Here is a 20,269-nt window from a genome sequence, read left to right as displayed (position 1 = left end):
CATTTTCATTTCATTCCAAACAGTTAATAAGTATCACATCCCAGAACACAGAAACTTTTTCGTAGGTCTCAGACTGCAACCTTTTGGAAGGTGTTTAATAGCATTAAAATGCAGATATACTGTTTTTTATTGAAATCGCATTCACTAGCTGCGATGTATATAACGCGTCCTATTTTGTGGAAAAGTAAATGATTTCAAAATTCAAAAACTGTGCATCTTCATATATGCCTACCATTACTAGTGTCGAGAGGGCGCGGAGTTGCTTAAATAAATACCACCGAAGAACAACAGCAGGTCCTTCGCGTCTACATCTGCACCTGCATCCTTAATCTACTAATCACTGGCAAACGTATCCCAGATGTTACTTCACATTATTTCACGCGTATGGGTTTCTTTTCATTACAATTACGAATGAAGTCTATGAAGAATGACTGCTTAAATACCTACTGCCTTTGGGTGATTTCTGACGGTACGCGCCGGTATGTCGTATCGGTAACTCTAACGAAAAAAAAATTACAACCGCAGATTCTGACATGTGGCACGATAGAACTTCCGCTGCTGTTGAAGCAATGTAAAACAAATGTTGTATTCACACTTTTAAAATGCTCAGAAAGGCCTTAAAATTATATTATAAGAGTTCTAAATTTCAAAACCATCCCCTGCGAGGTCACAGTACCGAAACCTCTTGTTTTGCAAATCAAGCGCTGCGGCTACTGTAGCGCTCACAAGTAGTTTCTAGGAAGTATTAGTTACAGCTGCGTGAATATCTGACTTGGAAAGTATGTAATTATAATTCATTTGGCACAAAACTATACAGGGTGTAACAAAAATGTACGGCACAAATTGCAGGACACATTCCTCACTCGTAGGCCAAGAAATAATGTTATATGAACATCAGCCTGCAAACGATTTGTTTCCTTGTTACAACTCATTTTCTTCAACTTCCTCAACTACTGCGTGAAGTTTGGCGTTTACCCATACATGCCGGTTGTCAAAATTTACAATCTGATTTTGCTGAAACGACACCATCTCTGAACAGCAAATAAATTAAAATTAGGGTTGACACTTTGTTCAGCAATCCATTCGCAGAGTAGTATCCATACAGAAAAATCATCTGCTGATAATGCCTGCACAAACTGGAGATGGTATGGATACACATGGTCCTCGTGTAACAGTCACCAGACAGTCATGTGGTCTACATACAGTGTTGCAGCTACACGTCTTGTACTGACGCTATGGTCGTCGTTAACTGCATGAATAACTGACGCCTCCCATTGCATTGTTCTCGTCCTTCTAGGCCTCCCCCGTCGCGAGTGTCGGGTTTAAATGCCCCAAGTTCCCTATGTCGACTATTAGTGTGCCCGCATCTCGTGGTCGTGCGGTAGCGTTCTCGCTTCCCACGCCCGGGTTCCCGGGTTCGATTCCCGGCGGGGTCAGGGATTTTCTCTGCCTCGTGATGGCTGGGTGTTGTGTGCTGTCCTTAGGTTAGTTAGGTTTAAGTAGTTCTAAGTTCTAGGGGACTGATGACCATAGCTGTTAAGTCCCATAGTGCTCAGAGCCATTTTGAACTATTAGTGTCTTCGAACGTTTTCCTGTCAGGGCACCTCCATCCTGGAAATGTCTCCTGCTTCAGTCGTTGAGAGCGATTGCCATTGTGTCAGCTAATCCATACATCAAACGGGCATCTGTCATCTATGCATTTGTGTACACTGCTATTGCACGAGCCAAGTCTGTGATTAACTCTGCGTAGTAATCCGTGTGCTTGCAGCGATCGTACTGATCGCTGGAATAGTTGACGTTACCTGTTAACAAGCAACGAGATACGTCGCATAGCAACAGGGACGTGCGAAACAAAACACTGGCGGTGCATAATGTAACAAGACGTCACCACGAGTGCATGTTCTCCATGATTCTACCGTTCTGTTCTCGCGTGATTAATGAGTTGGAGACAGTGAATTGTAAAATGTAAGCAAAATGCATATCCAGACCCATTTTCGTATGACATTATTCCTTCGTCTACGTGTGAGAAATATATCCGGCAACTTGTTCGGTACATTTATGTTACACCCTGTATCTAGTTTACACAAAGTTATCCTAAATAAAACTAGAAATAAGAATTCTTATGACTCAAAAGTAGTTTTTAGGTCTATGTATATAAGGATAAAACAAAATTATTTTATAATCTGATAAACGAATGAAATATTTCGTAGAATACCCATAGGCTTTCATCAAAGTTGCACATCTATTTGCCACAGAATTCACAAGCTCTTGTAAGAGGGCAAGTGGGAGTTTTGGCCATTCGTCCGACGACAAAGCAGCAAATTAAGTCATGTTTGAGTAGCTTCTACAACGTACGCGTCGATCCAGTGCATCCCAGAGATGTTTCACTGGAATTAGCGAGTGCTTATTTGCAGGTCAGCTTCAAGAATCCTATCGCCAAGGGAAACTTAGTATTTTGTTCTGTAATACAAATCAGATGGTTCATTTCTAGGCACATTAATATACCAAGATCCAAAGAGATCATTCCGACATTTGAAACAGAATTACGGCGATCAAATATTGAAAAACCTAAGACTATCAAGAGTGGCATTTAATCAAGTGAAGCCAGGAAAATAAACTGATCCGAGGGATTTATTTAAGTACACAGATAATGAACGTAGTTCGTGGTTACACAAGATGCTTGATATAGTCTCCAGCAATAGAAAGTTATTTAAAAAAAAGCGTCACCCATACCGGACAGGAAGATGAAGAAGAAGAAGAAGAGAAACGAAAGGGCGTTCAGCAACTATAAACTCTACCAGAGAAATTGTCCATCATAATATATGGACCACACGACAAAACAGAGTATTTTGATCGTATAGTTGCATTTTGTCATCAGTTTACTTCCTGTTATTTTACTTTTGTTCCTTTCTGACAGTTCGCTGTTTGTGGGTATCACGCAGAATAATGTTACTGCTAGATTTTAATGTCTTCTGAGGGTTAAAATAACATTAATGAAAGAAGTGTCTGCTCATTATAACCTACCGACTATGATTTAGGTGATAAGGACCTGTAAATGTTTATCATAAACATTATTTTTGACATTAAGAACATAGGTTGAAATATGTATTGTTATGGAAAGATTTGCTTACTAGTAGTACCGAAAATGTTTCAAGTGGCTCTGAGCGCTATGGGACTTAACATCTGAGGTCATTAGTCCCCTAGACGTAGAACTACTTTAACCTAACTAACCTAAGGACATCACACACTTAATTGCCCGAGGTGGGATTCGAACCTGCGACCATCGCAGCAACGCGGTTCCGGACTGAAGCGCATAGAACCGCTCGGCCACAACGGCCGGCACTTGTAGTGCACTTCCTACTAAAATATACTTGTGTATTGGAACCAGGATGTTATTCGACAGATTACATGTCGGTATTTAAATTATCCTATCTCAATCATCTTGTCCCATGTGCCTTTCTCCCGGAAAATGCCTCAATTAGTTTAACATTCTTTTCGTGGTACCTACAAGATCGACAGGTAGGGGCTGTAGTACAGTACTCGACTCCTTTCATGCTACTGGTTCTTGAAAGTTTTTAAATAAATGTAGGTTGATAATCAATACTTATCTTCAAAAGTCCTCAATCCACGATTTTCCGCATCTCCTACACACTCTCCCGTGAATCGAACAAACGTCTAGCTATTCGTGCTGCCCTCCCTTGTACAGGATCAATATTCCCTGCCGGTCCCATTTTGCGTGGGTGCTATACTGTTGAGGAATATTCATGGATGAGTTACGCTAGTATTTTGTGAGCAATTTCCTTCGTAGAATGACTGCGTTTTGCCAGTATCCTGGCAATGAACCAAGGCCTGCGACTGGTCTAACATATGACTGAGCCCATGTGGCCATTCCATTTCAAATCTGCACGATTTCTTACACAGAGATTTCTGTTTGAGTTGATCGATTCCAATAATATATGTATCATTGAATTTTTAGTCATGGAATTCAAGATCTCTCCGGTTTGTGAAGTACACAATTTTTACATTCTCAGCATTTCCATCATAATATATGGACCACACATTTTGATCGTATAGTTGCATTTTGTCATCAGTTTACTTCCTGTTATTTTACTTTTGTTCCTTTCTGACAGTTCGCTGATTGTGGGTATCACGCAGAATAATGTTACTGCTATATTTCAATGTCTAAATTTTTGATCAGGTTTTTGTCAATAATGCATAATGTCAGATGACTACATTATGTGCAAAAAGTTTGATGTCACTATTAATTGTCTACCAAGTCTTTAACATACAATATGAACTACCAAGGTCACAGAATTCTTGCCAGTGGTACGCTAGAATTCACTTCTCCATCTGTCGATGACTGTCAATCCGAGGAACATGTTGCGTCACCCCTGCCAAGAAATTTTTAATCCAATCACAAATTTTGCCTGACACGTCATAGGATCGAACTTTCGATAGTAAGCGCAGATACAACGCTGCGTAAATTGCATATCGGAAGTCAAGAAATACCGCTTCTAGGAGACAGCCTTGATCCAGAGCTTTAAGGATGTCACATGAACATAGCGTTAGTTGGATCTCGCGTGACCGATGACGGATTGCATCCTAGTTGGCACTGATGAAGAGTGCCTCATTGCGTTTGAGCTGACATATGTTCTAAGCTTCTACAACAGATGGGTGTCAATGATAATGGATGATTACTTTGTGAACCACTTTTGGTGTCTTAGCTGTAGATGGGTGTGCTTCCTTTCACACCTTGGCGCAGTTTCTTGGCCGAAGGATCTACGTAATATTAAGATTAAAAATTGAAGCAAACTCACCAGTCAAGCTTTTATAATATCTGATGGCGATTCCATCAAGTACTGTAGCCATATTCAGTTTCAGAGATCTCAGATGCTCCCCGTCACAACTGACAACATTATCTGTACCACTCAACTTCGCTAAGTTGCAAGATTCCTTCTACGACAATATTACTTCAATATTTTGTTCAAGTATTTATACAGAGTGATTAACCGTATAAGAATTCATTATTCTTTATAATGTTCACTAACGTTGTGAAGCTAGTCAATGCAGCTTTCATGAGGCGATTAAGCAGAGACGGAAGGCAATCTTATCCATATTCTGACAATGCTATTTCACCCGTTGAATAAGTACGCTTTTCAAAAGAACTATAAGTGTTAGAAAAATGTATCTGTACTGAATGTATATAACATACATCCCTATATACAAGTAAAACGAACAAAATACTTCCAAAGGGTTCTTAGAAAAAAATTTGTTATTCTTTCACTAATAAAATTTCACTTTTTTAAATACATTAATTGTAATAAAACAGTTTGTGTTGGTTTGGCGGTTCTTAACTTACGTGTAGTCACATATACCTTCCCGAGTACAGGTTGACCAGATTTCATATTTATAACCCAATTAGATTAGAAAATAATAGTACCTGAAAATAAGAAGAACGTAGTTTTGAGTGAACTCAATCTAAAGTTTAGTATTTTAATTTTAGTATATTTATTGATTAGAATTACTTAGCACTAATATTTTCCTGCACCATACTGAGCATCATATGAATCTTACTGATCTTTTCTGCTCTTGGTCCCTCTTCTTTTTTTCATTTTAATTTAGTAATTTGTGCTTTACAGATTCTCTCTTTGTCTATTTGCAGTAAGGATGTTGCAGTACTTCCACACGATTTTATGCCCAATACTTCCTAGATATACAGTTTTATTCTTACACCAATACCGAAGGATAAAATAGCTTTATAAACACCAAATTTGAAGATTCTACTTTGAAGAAATACAGTTTTCGGTAACCAGGTCCAGGTAACAGAATACAAACATTCATTTAAATTTTGTGTTTTCCATGCAGACATTTCTTCAAGAAGTATCTGTACAAGGATCTCTAAATATAACTTTCATTTCATTCATTACTGCTGCAGGTAAATCGCGTTTGTGACCATATGCTGAACTTCTCCTGTACTTACACCAAGTTTCAGAATCATTCGGACAAAGACAGTGCTGAGGATTTTCATTTGTGAAAAGCATTTGTGAAAAGCATATGGAAAAAGATTGCACATACAGCTTTTCCCATTTTTTCTAAATTCCCAACATTTCTTCTTAAGGCCAAGCCATAATAATTCTGTAACCTGTCTATTTCAACATTTGCCAGGCGACCATCACCACCTATCGACTTACCATCTTCGACTACTATTTTCGACTTTTCTTTCAATAGTCTTCTCAACCTGGACCCCATTCTCTTCTGGAAATACCCAATCCACTCTAATTTAGAAACAGAATCAGGAAATAACGAACAAGAAATAAAAGAAAGCTTTGCATTATTTCTGCTTGGTGCAAAAAACAAGGCATGGCATCTAAATGCCACATTGCACAGTGTATCAGGAAAACCATCATAACTCACGAAAAATGGGATTTATATAAAAAAAGTGTTTTACGCAGGAAATAGCGAGCATTTCAAATACGCAGAATTCTAAACATCTATTTTTTGAGCCCGTTCGCCTTGCATCTCCCCTTAAGAGAGCAACTTCTTTATACATATGGACAATCGTCGCAAAATGTTGCGCGGTACATCCCAGAAAAACGTTGCAGACACCATTTTCTCATTATTTCAAACCATCTGTGCTCTTGTAAGTTGCTTTCATTTCTGATGACATCTTTAAGAGACTCGATGGATACATTTCCGCTAGGTACTAGACGTCGCATAAGAAATCGGAATTTCCGGCATAATCCTACACGGCAGAGTCTGCAGTTTGTTTTACGCATTTATAAATTTATTTAGCTTTCAGGTTCCATGGGACCATGCAAGCCAAATGTACTTTGTCAGGGCACGAGTCAGTTCAGTCAGTTCATGTTCTCACTACACTAACTAGATAATTTATGAAGAAAGACTTAAGGAACGAACGGCACTGGAAAAAGAGAGAGTACATGAATAAATAACACACTACAAAGATAATTTCTTACCTACAGCGGGGAATTCCTGTGCAGAACAGGAGTAGTTTTCTACAAGGTAACTTTCCCACTTGGCTTTGAATAGTTGGGTTTTGTCTCTGTTTGTTCAGTTAGACTGGAAGCCTATTCAAAATATTCCTACTTTTCAGAAACGGAGTGAACCTGTGTATAAAAATTCGTTAGTAAAGGAAGAAATAATTTACCAGTAAAATTTGCCACAATTGAAGCGAAGTTGAAATTGATACTACAGACCTCGATGTTCAGCGCTCTGTGTATACAACCACCAAACAACAAACCCTTCTCCAAGAATAGAATCTGACGTAACGTTTTTTTTATAATTCTTTTGCGATTTTCATAATGATCTAACTCAACAACAATATCTCGATTTGTTTCGTTGAAATTTTGATAATCAGTTAGTTTTCTCAAAAATCGCTTACAATTCACCTGCTGATTTGTGTCTTTATCGTGTTTCTTTCAGTGGATGAATTCTATAAACGTCGACGAGAATGTGTTGTTGTTGTTCCAAAACACATTGGCGCTGTATGCAGCATGGTTGAGGCCCAGCAGAGGCATCTCCAGGCATATCGAAAACTGCATTCGATTTCTCGAGAATTTTGGTTGCGAAAAAGATCTGCTCCCTGCGGATTTTGTGGAAGGGTAGATTTTGTGTAACTATCAGTTATATGGAAATTCTCAAAAAATTTCACCAAGGGAATGTAAATTCGTTTTACATCATCGTAAGGAGAAACGAAACTTGGGTATATTCGTACGAGCCGAAAAGGAAGCGGCAGTCAACTGTTTGGTCGTTCCAAAATCAACCGAAATCAAGGGAACATGTCGGATTCGTTTATTCGATAAGCACTTCCCAGAAAATCATGATTTGTTTCTTCGTGAACATTGCTTTAGAGGATCAAAGAACAGTTAATACTAAATGTTATACAACAATTTTCTTGCCACAAGTCATCAGTGCCACCAGGAAAAATAACCAAGTGCATCGCACCATAGCTCTTGTCACAAAGTTTTTCTAACTTCTGGTGATTATCTTTGATGTACAGGCCGGCACAAAGATCCATTAACATTTGAAAATTCAATACTGCACGGAATAATGTAGACAGGGAGGTCAACTTGACACACGTTCGATATTGCCTTAGATTTTATTGAAACCTACACAATGTCCACAAAATGACCAGCGGATAGCTCTTCATATGATACGAAAACAGTAATTAGCGTAACAATTGACGTTTAGTAAGGGCGGTGTTCTTTATAACAAATGCTGAACATGTCGACCGCCATTCATCAACAATACGTGTAGTCGAGGGATAATGTGAAAAGCACTGTGCAGCTTATCAGCAGATATTGTGAGAAACTGCCGTCGGATGTGGTGTTTTAGCATCCGTAAAGAGGTCAGACTATAGTGGTAGACTCGCAACATCAGGTAACCTCACAACCCATAATGGTATGGATTGAGGTGTGAGGTCCTGGGAGGCCACGCATGACGGACGTGGCGGCTCAGCACTCGATCCTCACCAAAGGACGTGCGCATGAGACCTTTCACACGTGTAGCGATATGCGGTGGAGCGCCATCCTGCGTAAAAGTTTTCCTCCCAACAGGTGTTTATCAGCCAGGCTAGGGATGATGTGATTCAGTAACATATCGGCGTACCACGCAACGATCACGCTGAGAAAAAAATTGCCAGAATTCAATTCCCAACTAATATGAAACTGAATAAAATTGCGTCGATTATTTCGAGAAACAGTGCTAGAAAAAGAGTCTCTTTGCTTGGTTTTGTAAAAACTGAAAAAGGCCACCATAATCACAGTGACGTAACCGAGACAAATGCGAAGTGAACAGGATCCTAGGGCAGTCGTCTAGCTGGCTAGGGGCTAGGCGATGTCTGTGCTTCGTAGCTGACCTTTCTACGAGTGCTGCTGCCTCAGCAATGTCCGCGTGTATCGTAGGCGCGTCACGTGCTTTATCGGAAGAGAAGTGGATCGATGCCTGTTGGCAGGAAATGAGGTTCCAGGCCTGACGGACCTTCTTCTCGGCCACATATCAGTTACTGCAGCATTTTTGCTTCCGTTTACGGATTTATTTTGTTGATGCACACGACCATAAAATGCATGGCCTCCCAATTACCAAACTTCCCTCCTACAGTGGCGAAATATGCATGCTGATTCGTCACATCCAAACAAAGTATATAATAATTTATACTGTTGTTATGAAGTTATAAAATGGTTGGGTTGTTGGGTTGTTTTGGGGAATGAGACAAGACAGCGAGATCATCGGTCTCATCGGATTAGGGAAGGATGGGGAAGGAAGACGGCCGTGCCCTTCGAGAAACCATCCCGGCATTTGCCTGGAGTGATTTAGGGAAATCATGGAAAACCTAAATCAGGATGGCCGGACGCGGGATTGAACCATCATCCTCCCGAATGCGAGTCCAGTGTCTAACCACTGCGCCACCTCGCTCGGTTTAAAAAATGGTAATGTTGTTATAGGTTACTTCGCTCTATATAACTAATGTCCATAAACCCGAATTATTAAAATCACAAAAATGTTTGCAATATAAATCACTCGCATAAAATCTCATATAGCGAAATACTCTATGTATATCTCTGGACATTTTTGTACCTCTCATTACTGCACCACCTTTGCCGAGCAAATGTATCTTGTTACATTTACAATTTGGTCTTACTCTGAATATGTGTGTGACGGCGCGTTCGGTGGCGAGAAGAAGCAACTTTTAATCGACAGGAAATAAACAACGCATTTGTTGAGGACTTAACAAGGAGAAGAATTTATGTATAAGAAAATCTAAATTCACCCAGTCAACTCGGAGATGGTCCACGACGTTAATCCGCTTTCCTAGTCTTCAACCATAAAGCTGGTTTGCAGTAGTACCATTCTATGTAAATTGACGGTGTGAGGGGGGGGGGGGGGGGGAGAGAGAAAGTAAAGTAAAGGGAAAGGATTACTGCTGTCAGCTGCATCGGGACGTTACTCAAAATCAGCGGCGACGAGTGAAAATGTTTACTGGAACAGGATTCGAACCCAGTATCTCCTACTTACTAGCTAACTCATGGCTGACCCACATTCCCAAGAGCTCCACCTATCCGCAGTCCCTGTCCATTTCCTTTGTGCTAGCTGCTCTCAGATTCCCGCTTGAGGTTTGACGTACTTTTGCATCTGCAATGAAGAAGGCGCATCCATTGCCCATGCAAGCGAATCAATTACATGAATCCGCGCGGTCTGTTTTTCTTGGGACGCCCAAAAGAACAGACACCATTCATTCATACAACCATTCCATTCTTCTGTCTGCCTACGTCTTCGTTTCAGCACACAAAGCACAACCTACATCACTCAGTATCAGCAACATGTACATCCTAGGTCGTCCAACGAGCGAGGTGGCACACTGGATTCGCATTCAGGAGGATGGCGGTTCAGACCCACGTCCGGTCATGTTGATTGAGGTTTTCCGTGATTTACCATCCTTACCTAATCCGATTGTATTAGGGAAGGTTTGGTCCCCTCCCCCAAATCAATCAGACTTGGCCGTGACAACTATTCCTTCCTTCAGTAGCTCCTATTGCTGTTAGTGTGCGCTAGAATGTGTCGTACGAATTTCTCAGTTCTTACCTGAATTTGGCTACAGAGAGCTCTGGTTGCCCGTATTCTTCTTACTATCTCATCGTCCTTCAGTAGCACCAAATCTTCTGGTATTTCTGGCGGTCTTATCTCTCGTTTTCCTGTTCTCCAAGTTTCATACCCATACCGGGCCACACTCCAAACAAATGTTCTCATTTTCCGTTTCCTTATTGCGAGACCGACATTCTTGCTGCAGATTAAGTTCTTTGACAATCTAAATGCAATTTTAGCCTGCAATATTCTGTTCTCATTTTGCTTCCGGTTTTTACTATTTCTTCTGATAAGGATTACCAGATATATAAATGCCTCTATCACTTCTAATTCGTTTCTTAAAATTCTCATTTTTAGAGGTGCATATTCTTCTCCAGCACTGCTTAACCATCACTTTAGTCTTTCTGTTATTCATTTTCATACAATACAGGTTGCAGAAAATCCTATCCATTGTGTTGAAGATCTTCTCTATATCTCCTTTTGTCTCCGTGACCGCAGCAATATCATCTGCACATCGCATGGCATTTCCAGCTGTACAAAGGTAACATAAGTTGGTTTCTTTTTGTTTAACTTCTTTTAGATAATAAAATTGAATTAACTTTCAAGGAATACAATGAATAACCTGATCAGTAATCAAGGGTTAAATTTGTTCTTGAATCTTGGTGATAATTGCTATATACCCACTTTCAAATGTACGATTCATTCAGTTTTCGAACTAAAAATGTGTGGGTGAGAACAAAGATAAACTTACAAAGCTTATCTACTAAAGAGAAAGCGACGTGAGGGTTAAATGTTCTTGTGCTTCGTAGATATTTATACTGTACCGGTTTCAGTCTTCCTGTGTTCACACAATCAGTTGATCTAGTCACTTTCATTTCGTAATAAGAAAGTCTTCACCGAACACCGCTTGCTAATTTAAACTTTCGTCTTTGCAAACTGTAGAAGAGGCAGATCACCGAATGAGATCAACCTATAAAACGGGGACGGGGACTGTCCAAACAAGCTGTCGACGGTAGCCGAGGCGCGCGCCCTGCTGTGTAAGCAAGCATGAAAGGTGTTCTGTTGAGTCAGGCACCTTTCGTTTAGATCACGGATTTTTCGCACGTTTACTCAGAGTCTGGCACCGCCACCTGATAAGAATAACACAAGAGCTCAGCCGACACAGTTCCGTGGTTCTGCAGCCTGACTTGCAGTGCATTTATAAAACTGACCCTATTATTTGTTTCGCGCGCACACTTCTTACACAAACTCAGCGAAGATAATTTTTATGGTGTCGTATTAGAACTGTGATCAACTGCCTATATTTATTTTTTGATAATTCTGTTTTGTGATTTAGGTAGAAAAAACTAACGTAGTACATGTATCACCATGGCACCTTTGTGAGCTGTTAATATTGTGGTAAATATATTTTCCATTTCCCTTTTGTGGGCTGCTGCGTGTTGCAGTTACACGTAAAAAATTAAAAAGAGAACAGTTTTCAGTTTCTGTTTTACTTTAGTTCAAAAATATTTTCATTTCCCTTTTACAACTGGTTTATTGTTAGCGTGAACAGTATTACTATCTATTTACTAGTAACATTTGTTGCTCAAACAAATGTTCAAGTGGTGGTCGTAATTTTCTTTACCTTCCATAAAACTGTCGGAAGCATGGTTCGATACACAGCGGCACTTTGCAGGAGCAGCATATGTATTTTGTTCTCTTGCCTCGAGCTTTTGTAGAACACTTTCGGAACCATCTGTATGTTTTTTCTACAACAAGCATATGGTCTCCTACTTTTGTCACTCTAATACTTCATCTGGTTCGGTGTTCTCCTTGGTTATAATTGTTACAGGACGGCTTTCCTTGGCCCTCGCTGTGGAGCCATGTATCAAATGGTTCAAATGGCTCCGAGCACTATGGGACATAACTTCTGAGGTCATCAGTCCCCTAGAACTTAGAACTACTTAAACCTAACTAACCCAAGGACATCACACACATCCATGCCCGAGGCAGGATTCGAACCTGCGACCTTAGTGGTCGAGCGGTTCCAGGCTGTAGCGCCTAGAACCGCTCGGCTACTCCGGCCGGCGGAGCCATGTATCAGTGATTTAGCGAGTGGTAATCGCAATTTCATTTGATCTTCGTATCCTTCTTGTCCTTTATTCACTTTGTAGAACATAAAGGCATTTACAACTGCCATGGAAAGTAGAGAGCTTCCACGTGCTCCACTACGTTCTCAAAGTTGATCCAAGTGATCTAACCCTCCCATTATATTACTATACACTGAAGTGCCAAGGAACTGTTATAGACATGCGGATTCAGTAACAGTGACATGTAAACAGGCAGAATATGGCGCTGAGATCGACAACGCCTATACAAGACAACAAGTGTCTGGCGAAGATTTAGATCGGTTCCTGCTGCTACCATAGCAGGTTATCAAGATTGGAGTTTCAACGTGGTGTTATACTCGGTGCACGAGCGGAGGGACCAGCATCTCCCAGGTAGTGATGAAGTGGGGATTTTGCAGTACGACGATTTCACGAGTGTACCGTGAATATCAGGAATCCGGTACAACATCAAATCTCCGACATCTCTGCGGCCGGAAAAAAATCCTGCAAGAACGGGACCAATGACGACTGAAGAGAATCGTTCAACGAGACAGAAGTGCAACCCTTCCTCAAATTGCTGCAGATTTGAATGCTGGGACATCAACAAGTGTCAACGTGCAAACCATTCAACGAAATTACATCGATATGGGCTTTCGCAGTCGAAGGCCCACTCTTGTTGACTGCACTACACAAAGCTTTACGCCTCGCCTGGGCCCGTCAACACCGACATTGGACTGTTGATGACTGGAAACATGCTGCGTGGTTGGACGAATCTCGTTTCAAATTGTATCGAGCGGATGGACGTGTACGGGTATCGAGACAACCTCATGAGTCGATATACCCTGCATGTCAGCGGGGGACTGTTCAAACTGTTGTAGGCTATGTAATAGTGTGGGGCATGTACTGTTGGAGTGATAACGGACCGCTGATACGCCTAGATGCGTAAGCATCGTGTCTTACCACCTGCATCCTTTCGTGTCCATTATGCATTCCGACGGACTTCGGCAATTCCAGCAGAACGTTGCGGCAGCCGACACCTCCAGAATTGCTACAGAGTGGTTCCAGGAACACTATTCTGACTTTAAACATTTTCGCTGGCTACTAAACTCGCCAGACGTGTACATTATTGAGCATATCTGAGATGCCTGGCAACTTGCTGTTCAGAAGAGGTTTCCACTGCCTCGTACTCTTACGGATTTATGGACATCCCTGCAGGATTTATGGTGTCAGTTCCCTCCAGAACTACTTCAGACATTAGTCAAGTATACCTCTGTTTGATCGCGGGGGCCCTACACGATAATAGGCAGGTGCACCAGTTTCTTTGGCTCTTCATTGTATGTTTCTACATCTGCTAAAGAAATAATAATTATGGTAGTACCATCCTTATTGCTCCTTGACACAAATGTGTTGTCCGTAGGATAGTCTGAAGTTTTCAGAATATCGACAGGTTTGTTGCCCATGCATTTTATAGCGGAAAAATACCGCGTTTGTACTGTAACTGGATTTATCCTCTTATAAGGTACATTTCGCTTACATTGAAGGGATCCCGCACCGGTTTGCCCTCACAGTTCCTATAGAATGGATACAGCATTTGTATTATATTCACTGTGGTAAAGAAGTGGTGAAATATACCTCACTGAAACTATTTTTCAGCGTTTTTGTCAGGCTTTCCCGGAGAATTTTTTGTAGATCCATCCTCTGATTTTATGTGTAAGTACGAAATTATGTGACACAGTCTGTCTTTAAGTCCACTCAACACCACACCTTGTATCCTCGTTTGCATTCAAATGCATAAACTGCTTCAGAGATGTCCGACCCTTGGAAGTTATCGTGCTTTTATCCGCACCCAATACCTTACGGGCAGTGTACGGCTTACGAATTGTGTCATTCATATAGGTTATAATAGGTCTGACCTTATCAAGTTTTTCGTGGTCTGGATGCCCTCTTCTGTGCTCTATTTATGTGGATAATTTCACATATATTTTTGAAAGATTTTAATGTCAAAGGCTTTGATGTAAGGCTGAATTAAAGCAGCCAGGGGAGCACTACTCTTGGCAACACAACGATAGCCACCAAGATATTCAGTCCAGTCTAAACCTGTAAATCGACTGCACATAAATTTGTCCAATTGTTTCTCCCTCACTTACGGTCTGATTAGATTGCCTTTTTTATTTCAAATGCTCTGCATACAGATTTGTTTGCTGAACCACGTGCTATAGAATGTCATCGGTAAACAAATAAAGGAAGCAGTCGCTCTCCGTGCTGTACATGGTCAATTGGCGGTTGACAAATTGTTCTCCTTGTGCGTCAATGTCAAGCAAGTCGAAAACAGCAGTGTCATCTGACTATTGCTTTTCTGCCAGTGGCACTTCATCTGCGCTTATGACTACACCACTAGCAATATCAAGGTCCATAGCATAAAAAGTGTTGACAGTATTGTTGAGATCAGGCTGTGGCATCAAACACGGATCAGGGTCCCGCACAATGCCTGAAACGAATTCACTTCTGTATCTCCGTCACCTTCAGTTTCAGAAAACGCAGAATCGACAGTCAGCAAAAATATCAATTCCAATGCTCTTCTGACGTGCATGTCTTTGTAGAGAAGTGCTTCTTGCACATTTTTGCTGGAAAAGGTAAAGAAGGATTGTGAGAGGAGCAATAAATGGCAAACTAACTTTCAAGGGTGTTACCGATATTAAAGTTTACTTACAACAATGTGAAAATAAACCTAGAAAATTTGTTTATCTCACAATGAGGAAATTTTGGAAATTGAATAGAATTAGGTAGAAAAGGAATTTGTGGCACAACTTGACAAGAAGAAGGGACCGGTTGGTAGGACATGTTCTGAGGCATCAAGGGATCACAAATTTAGGATTGGAGGGCGGCGTGGAGGGTAAAAATCGTAGAGGGACACCAAGAGATGAATACACTAAGCAGTTTCAGAAGGATGTAGGCTGCAGTAAGTACTGGGAGATGAAGAAGCTTGCACAGGATAGGGTAGCATGGAGAGCTGCATCAAACCAGTCTCAGGACTGAAGACCACAACAACATCAACATCTTGTTGGAAGAAACTGCTCAGGTCATCGGTCCCTAAGCTTACACGCTACTTAATCTAACTTAAAGTGACTTACACTAAGGACAACACACACACACACACACACACACACACACACACACACATATATATATATATATATATATATATATATATATATATATATGCCCGAGGGAGGACTCGAACCTCCGACGGGGAGGGCCGCGCGAAGCGTGACAAGACACCGTAGACAGCGCGGCTATTCCGCGCGCCACACAATGAGGGTACGAGCTGACGCAGGTCACAACAACATATACTGCAGAAATGGAGCGATGTGTTCTGACAACAGTAGTGATCCCACAACAAACAGAAAGTGATTGTTGTAGCAATTTTCATACATATTATGCAATGTACTACCACAAGATGTTAGACACATACAAAGGTGCCGGCCGCTGTGACCGAGCGATTCTATGCGCTTCAGTCCGGAACCGCGCTGCTGCTACGGTCGCAGGTTCGAATCCTGCCTCGGGAATGGATGTATGTGAAGTCCTTAGGTTAGTTAGGTTTAAGTAGTCCTAAGTTCTAGGGGACTGATGACCTCCGATGTTAAGTCCCATAGTGTTTTTAGCCATTTGACATACAGAGGTGGTAAAACATATTGCCAAAACCTTGCGGTTACTCCTAAGTTGGTGGTAAGTATGCTTACTAAAGATCACAGAAGATAGATTAATTTTGTGGCACGTATACTTCCAAGCCCCTTTCAGAACCTACATTAGTGGTAAGCACACTTCCCAGTTGTAATATCGGTCGTTATCCGGTCGGACGCAGTTTCTAATAAGCGAGCCGACAGTTACGCCGCCGTGTTTCCTAGAACCGCCACCGCGGCACGAGGGCCCTCTCACGAACGGTTACACCTCTCCCTGTAAGTTACAACCATTCCCTCTGCGGGGCCACAGCGATGGGTGTATTTAAGTTCAAAAGTTCGTGCACTGCCTATTTTTTTGCGTATTTGTCAGCTGAATAACGCTTACAGACTTACATAGTGGAATGGGCTCGATGTCTTCTGACAGACAATGTATTGGAGAGTGACAGTTGTGTGTATGGGTCGTCTGGACAGCATAGCTCGCACTCGTCTTATTAGGTTTAGGCTCTCCGAGATGGACGGAATAGCTGTGGCAGCGCAGACAAATAAGTGACTAACACGTATACACTTAATTGCGCTGTGATACTTAACTAAATTTGTACAGCAACTCGTTGGTTCTGCTTATGGACAGATACAACCAATGGCCTGTCAAGGCATGCATTACTGAATACAATATCAACAAAACTACGTATATCCTGGGCGCCACACTGTCAACCGTTGTAGTAAACACTTGTCCCTATGCGAAGGGTATATGCGAATCCACTTGTAGACTAAATCTCACAGGCTGATCTCCACTACGACCTGTAACTACGAACTGTCGTACGTCAATGCCCAACATGAACGGTCAGTTGCTGCCTGTGGCCGAAACTTATCACACTGCGGAAGTCCATCTCATTGGCGACGGCCCTCAGGAGGCGGATTGGGGCACGCTTGTGGCTGACGGCGAACTTCAAAGCGCCACCCTTGGCGCCAGTCGGAAACTGTCTCGGCGTACCAGTCCCAGTTGCGTCCATTGGCGAGGACACAACAAACATATTTATAAATATTTTTTATCTGTATGTATTTACACATGCAAATTTACTGTTAGCAACTGACGCTGCAAATACAGCAACAAATTTTTGTATATTTTTTTAATATTTGATATCGGGTGTGGAATAAATTAGCGTCTCCGTTCTCAGTTGATGAGAAGCATCTGTTCTTCTCTTATACATCCACTAGAGAATCACTCAGCATTCAAAGAGAGGCACGGCATGAACAGCCCGTAAAACGCAGTTATTTAGGAGGATACACACATCCTGCGGCCCTGAAAGCTGTATTTCACAACAGGCTATCACTTGACGCCAGGGCGAACACAAATGGTAACATCTGTTCCCATAAACGCAATAAAAAAATACGGTTAGTAGCAAGTATATTTCCCACATCCTGCTCAAGGGTTCGGCGACAGTGACTCCTCTCAGAAGCACGCGAAATATTTACCGGTATCTGTTTAATCGTGTTTGGATATAGATATATGTCGACATAATTAGTAGACAGAACCATAGGTTTCACCAGTGACCTAGCAGAACCATAATACAAATCTTCAGCGCCCTTACAAAAATGCATGGTAGCAGAAGGATGCTCAGTTACATTTTCAGTTTCATTTTTTACCAAAATTATGGGATGCATTAAAATTTAATCAGGTTTATGCGGCAGGTCTCTTGTCGGAAAGAAAGCGGTTTGCGATCTTGTTACTACTTGATCCGGATCAGGTTTCATCGTTGAGATCCTCTTTGATAATTCTTCCCAATCAGATAAAAGTACGTGCACAGTTTCATTTTTAAAAACGGAAGGAAGACCTGCTCGTACAGCTTACCAGGCAGTGTGCTAGCTGACGAGAGTAGGAGATAAGCCGGACACAGATCGAATCCGTGCGACTGATTGACATCTGTTAGTTTGGTACACCAGCCATCCTGATTGTGGTTTCAGGATCAAAGCACGTTTAGGCAAAGTCTGGACGGGACCCAATCTCCATGTCATAAAATACGATACACTAATAGTTAAAATATGATGATACACAAAAATGGTTACACCATTGACAGACGAACGATGAACACTACTTTCCATCGTTAGAGGGGACTAGATAGCCAGAAAGTGACTATCCCACCAGCGGTTCGATCGGGTATGCATTGTTACTTCGTGTTAGAAAGGGCTCTCAACAAGGGAAGTGACCAGGCGTCTCGGAGTGAACCAAAGCCATGTTGTTCGGACATGGAGGAGATACAGAGAGACAGGAACTGTTGATGTGAGGCCTCGTTCAGGCCGCCCAAGGGCTACTACTGCAGTGGATGATCGCTACCTACCGATTATGGCTCGGAGGAACCCTGACAGCAACGCCACCATGGCCAGCAACAGGACGTCGTGTTACGACTCAAACTATGCGCAACAGACTGCATGATGCGCAACTTCACACTCGATGTCCATGGCGAGACCCATCTTAGCAACGACCATGCAGCGCGGTACAGATGGACCCAACAACATGCCGAATGGACCACTCAGGATTGGCACCAAGTTCTCTTCACCGATGAGTGTCGCATATTTCTTCAACCAGACAATCGTCGGAGACGTTTTGGAGGCAACCCGTTCAGTCTGAACGCCTTAGACACACTGTCAGCGAGTGCAGCAAGGTGGAGGTTCGCTGCTGTTTTGAGGTAGTATTATGTGTGGCCGACCTACGCCGCAGGTGCTCATCGAAGGTGCCATAACGGCTGTACGATTCGTGAATGCCATCCTCCGACCGATAGTCCAACCATATCGGCAGAGTATTGGGGAGGCATTCGTCTTCATGGACGATAATTCGCGGCCCCATCGTGCACGTCTTATGAATGACATCCTTCAGTATAACGACATCTGTCGACTAGAGTGGCCAGCATGTTCTCCAGACATGAACCTTATCGAACATGCCTGGGATAGATTGAAAAGGGCTGTTTATAGACGACGTGACCCTCAAACCACTCTGAGGGATCTATGCCGAACCGCCGTTTAGGAATGGGACAATCTGATACAGCAGTGTCTTGATGAACTTGTGGATAGTATCCCACGACGAATAAACGCATGCATTGTGGTGTCACCGCCAGACACCACACTTGCTAGGTGGTAGCCTCAAATCGGTGGCGGTCCGTTAGTACACGTCGGACCCACGTGTCGCCACTATTAGTGATTGCAGTCCGAGCGCCGCCACACGGCAGGTGTAGTCTAGAGAGACGCCCTAGCACTCGCCCCAGTTGTACAGCCGACTTTGCTAGCGATGGTTCACTGTCTACATACGCTCTCATTTGCAGAGACGACAGTTTAGCATAGCCTTCAGCTACGTCATTTGCTACGACCTAGCAAGGCGCCATGTTCAGTTACTATAATGTGGCACAAGTTACACCGTTTAGTCTGGTCTTCCGACTTAACAACATATTGCACCCATGGCTAGCTCGGTCGCAGAATATCTGGTCACATGTCATCCATTCCCGTGCGTGCCAAAAACGCATGTAAAGTCACGGAGTTGTAGCCTATCTTGGGGCTTCATTTGGTGTACGCCCAGAATCTTGCAGTGGTAATAGTGCAAAATGTGCCGCAATATTTTTTGAACTGTTCAGCAGGGGAGAGTGAGTTACCGTGACACAGCTGGAGCAGAATTTGAGCTGGCTGCAGAATTTGAGGCATGTGCTACACGGTCGGCTATTGCTGCAGCAACTTCATTAACAGCTGCCACGGCAATGGGCCGCCTCCATCTTCCGGATGCACCACCTGGTGAACCTGTTTCTTCAACTTTCTTGATTGTATTCCTTGATTGTATTCCTTGGCCCACTTGTTTTCATGGGGTCTCTTCGCAGCTGTTGCTAGCGGCAGTATTCCCGCAAAGCAGCGCCGCTATTGCCG

Source organism: Schistocerca cancellata, chromosome 3 (genome assembly GCF_023864275.1).
Source record: "Schistocerca cancellata isolate TAMUIC-IGC-003103 chromosome 3, iqSchCanc2.1, whole genome shotgun sequence".
NCBI lineage: Eukaryota > Metazoa > Arthropoda > Insecta > Orthoptera > Acrididae > Schistocerca > Schistocerca cancellata.
This window is presented reverse-complemented; position numbering follows the sequence as displayed.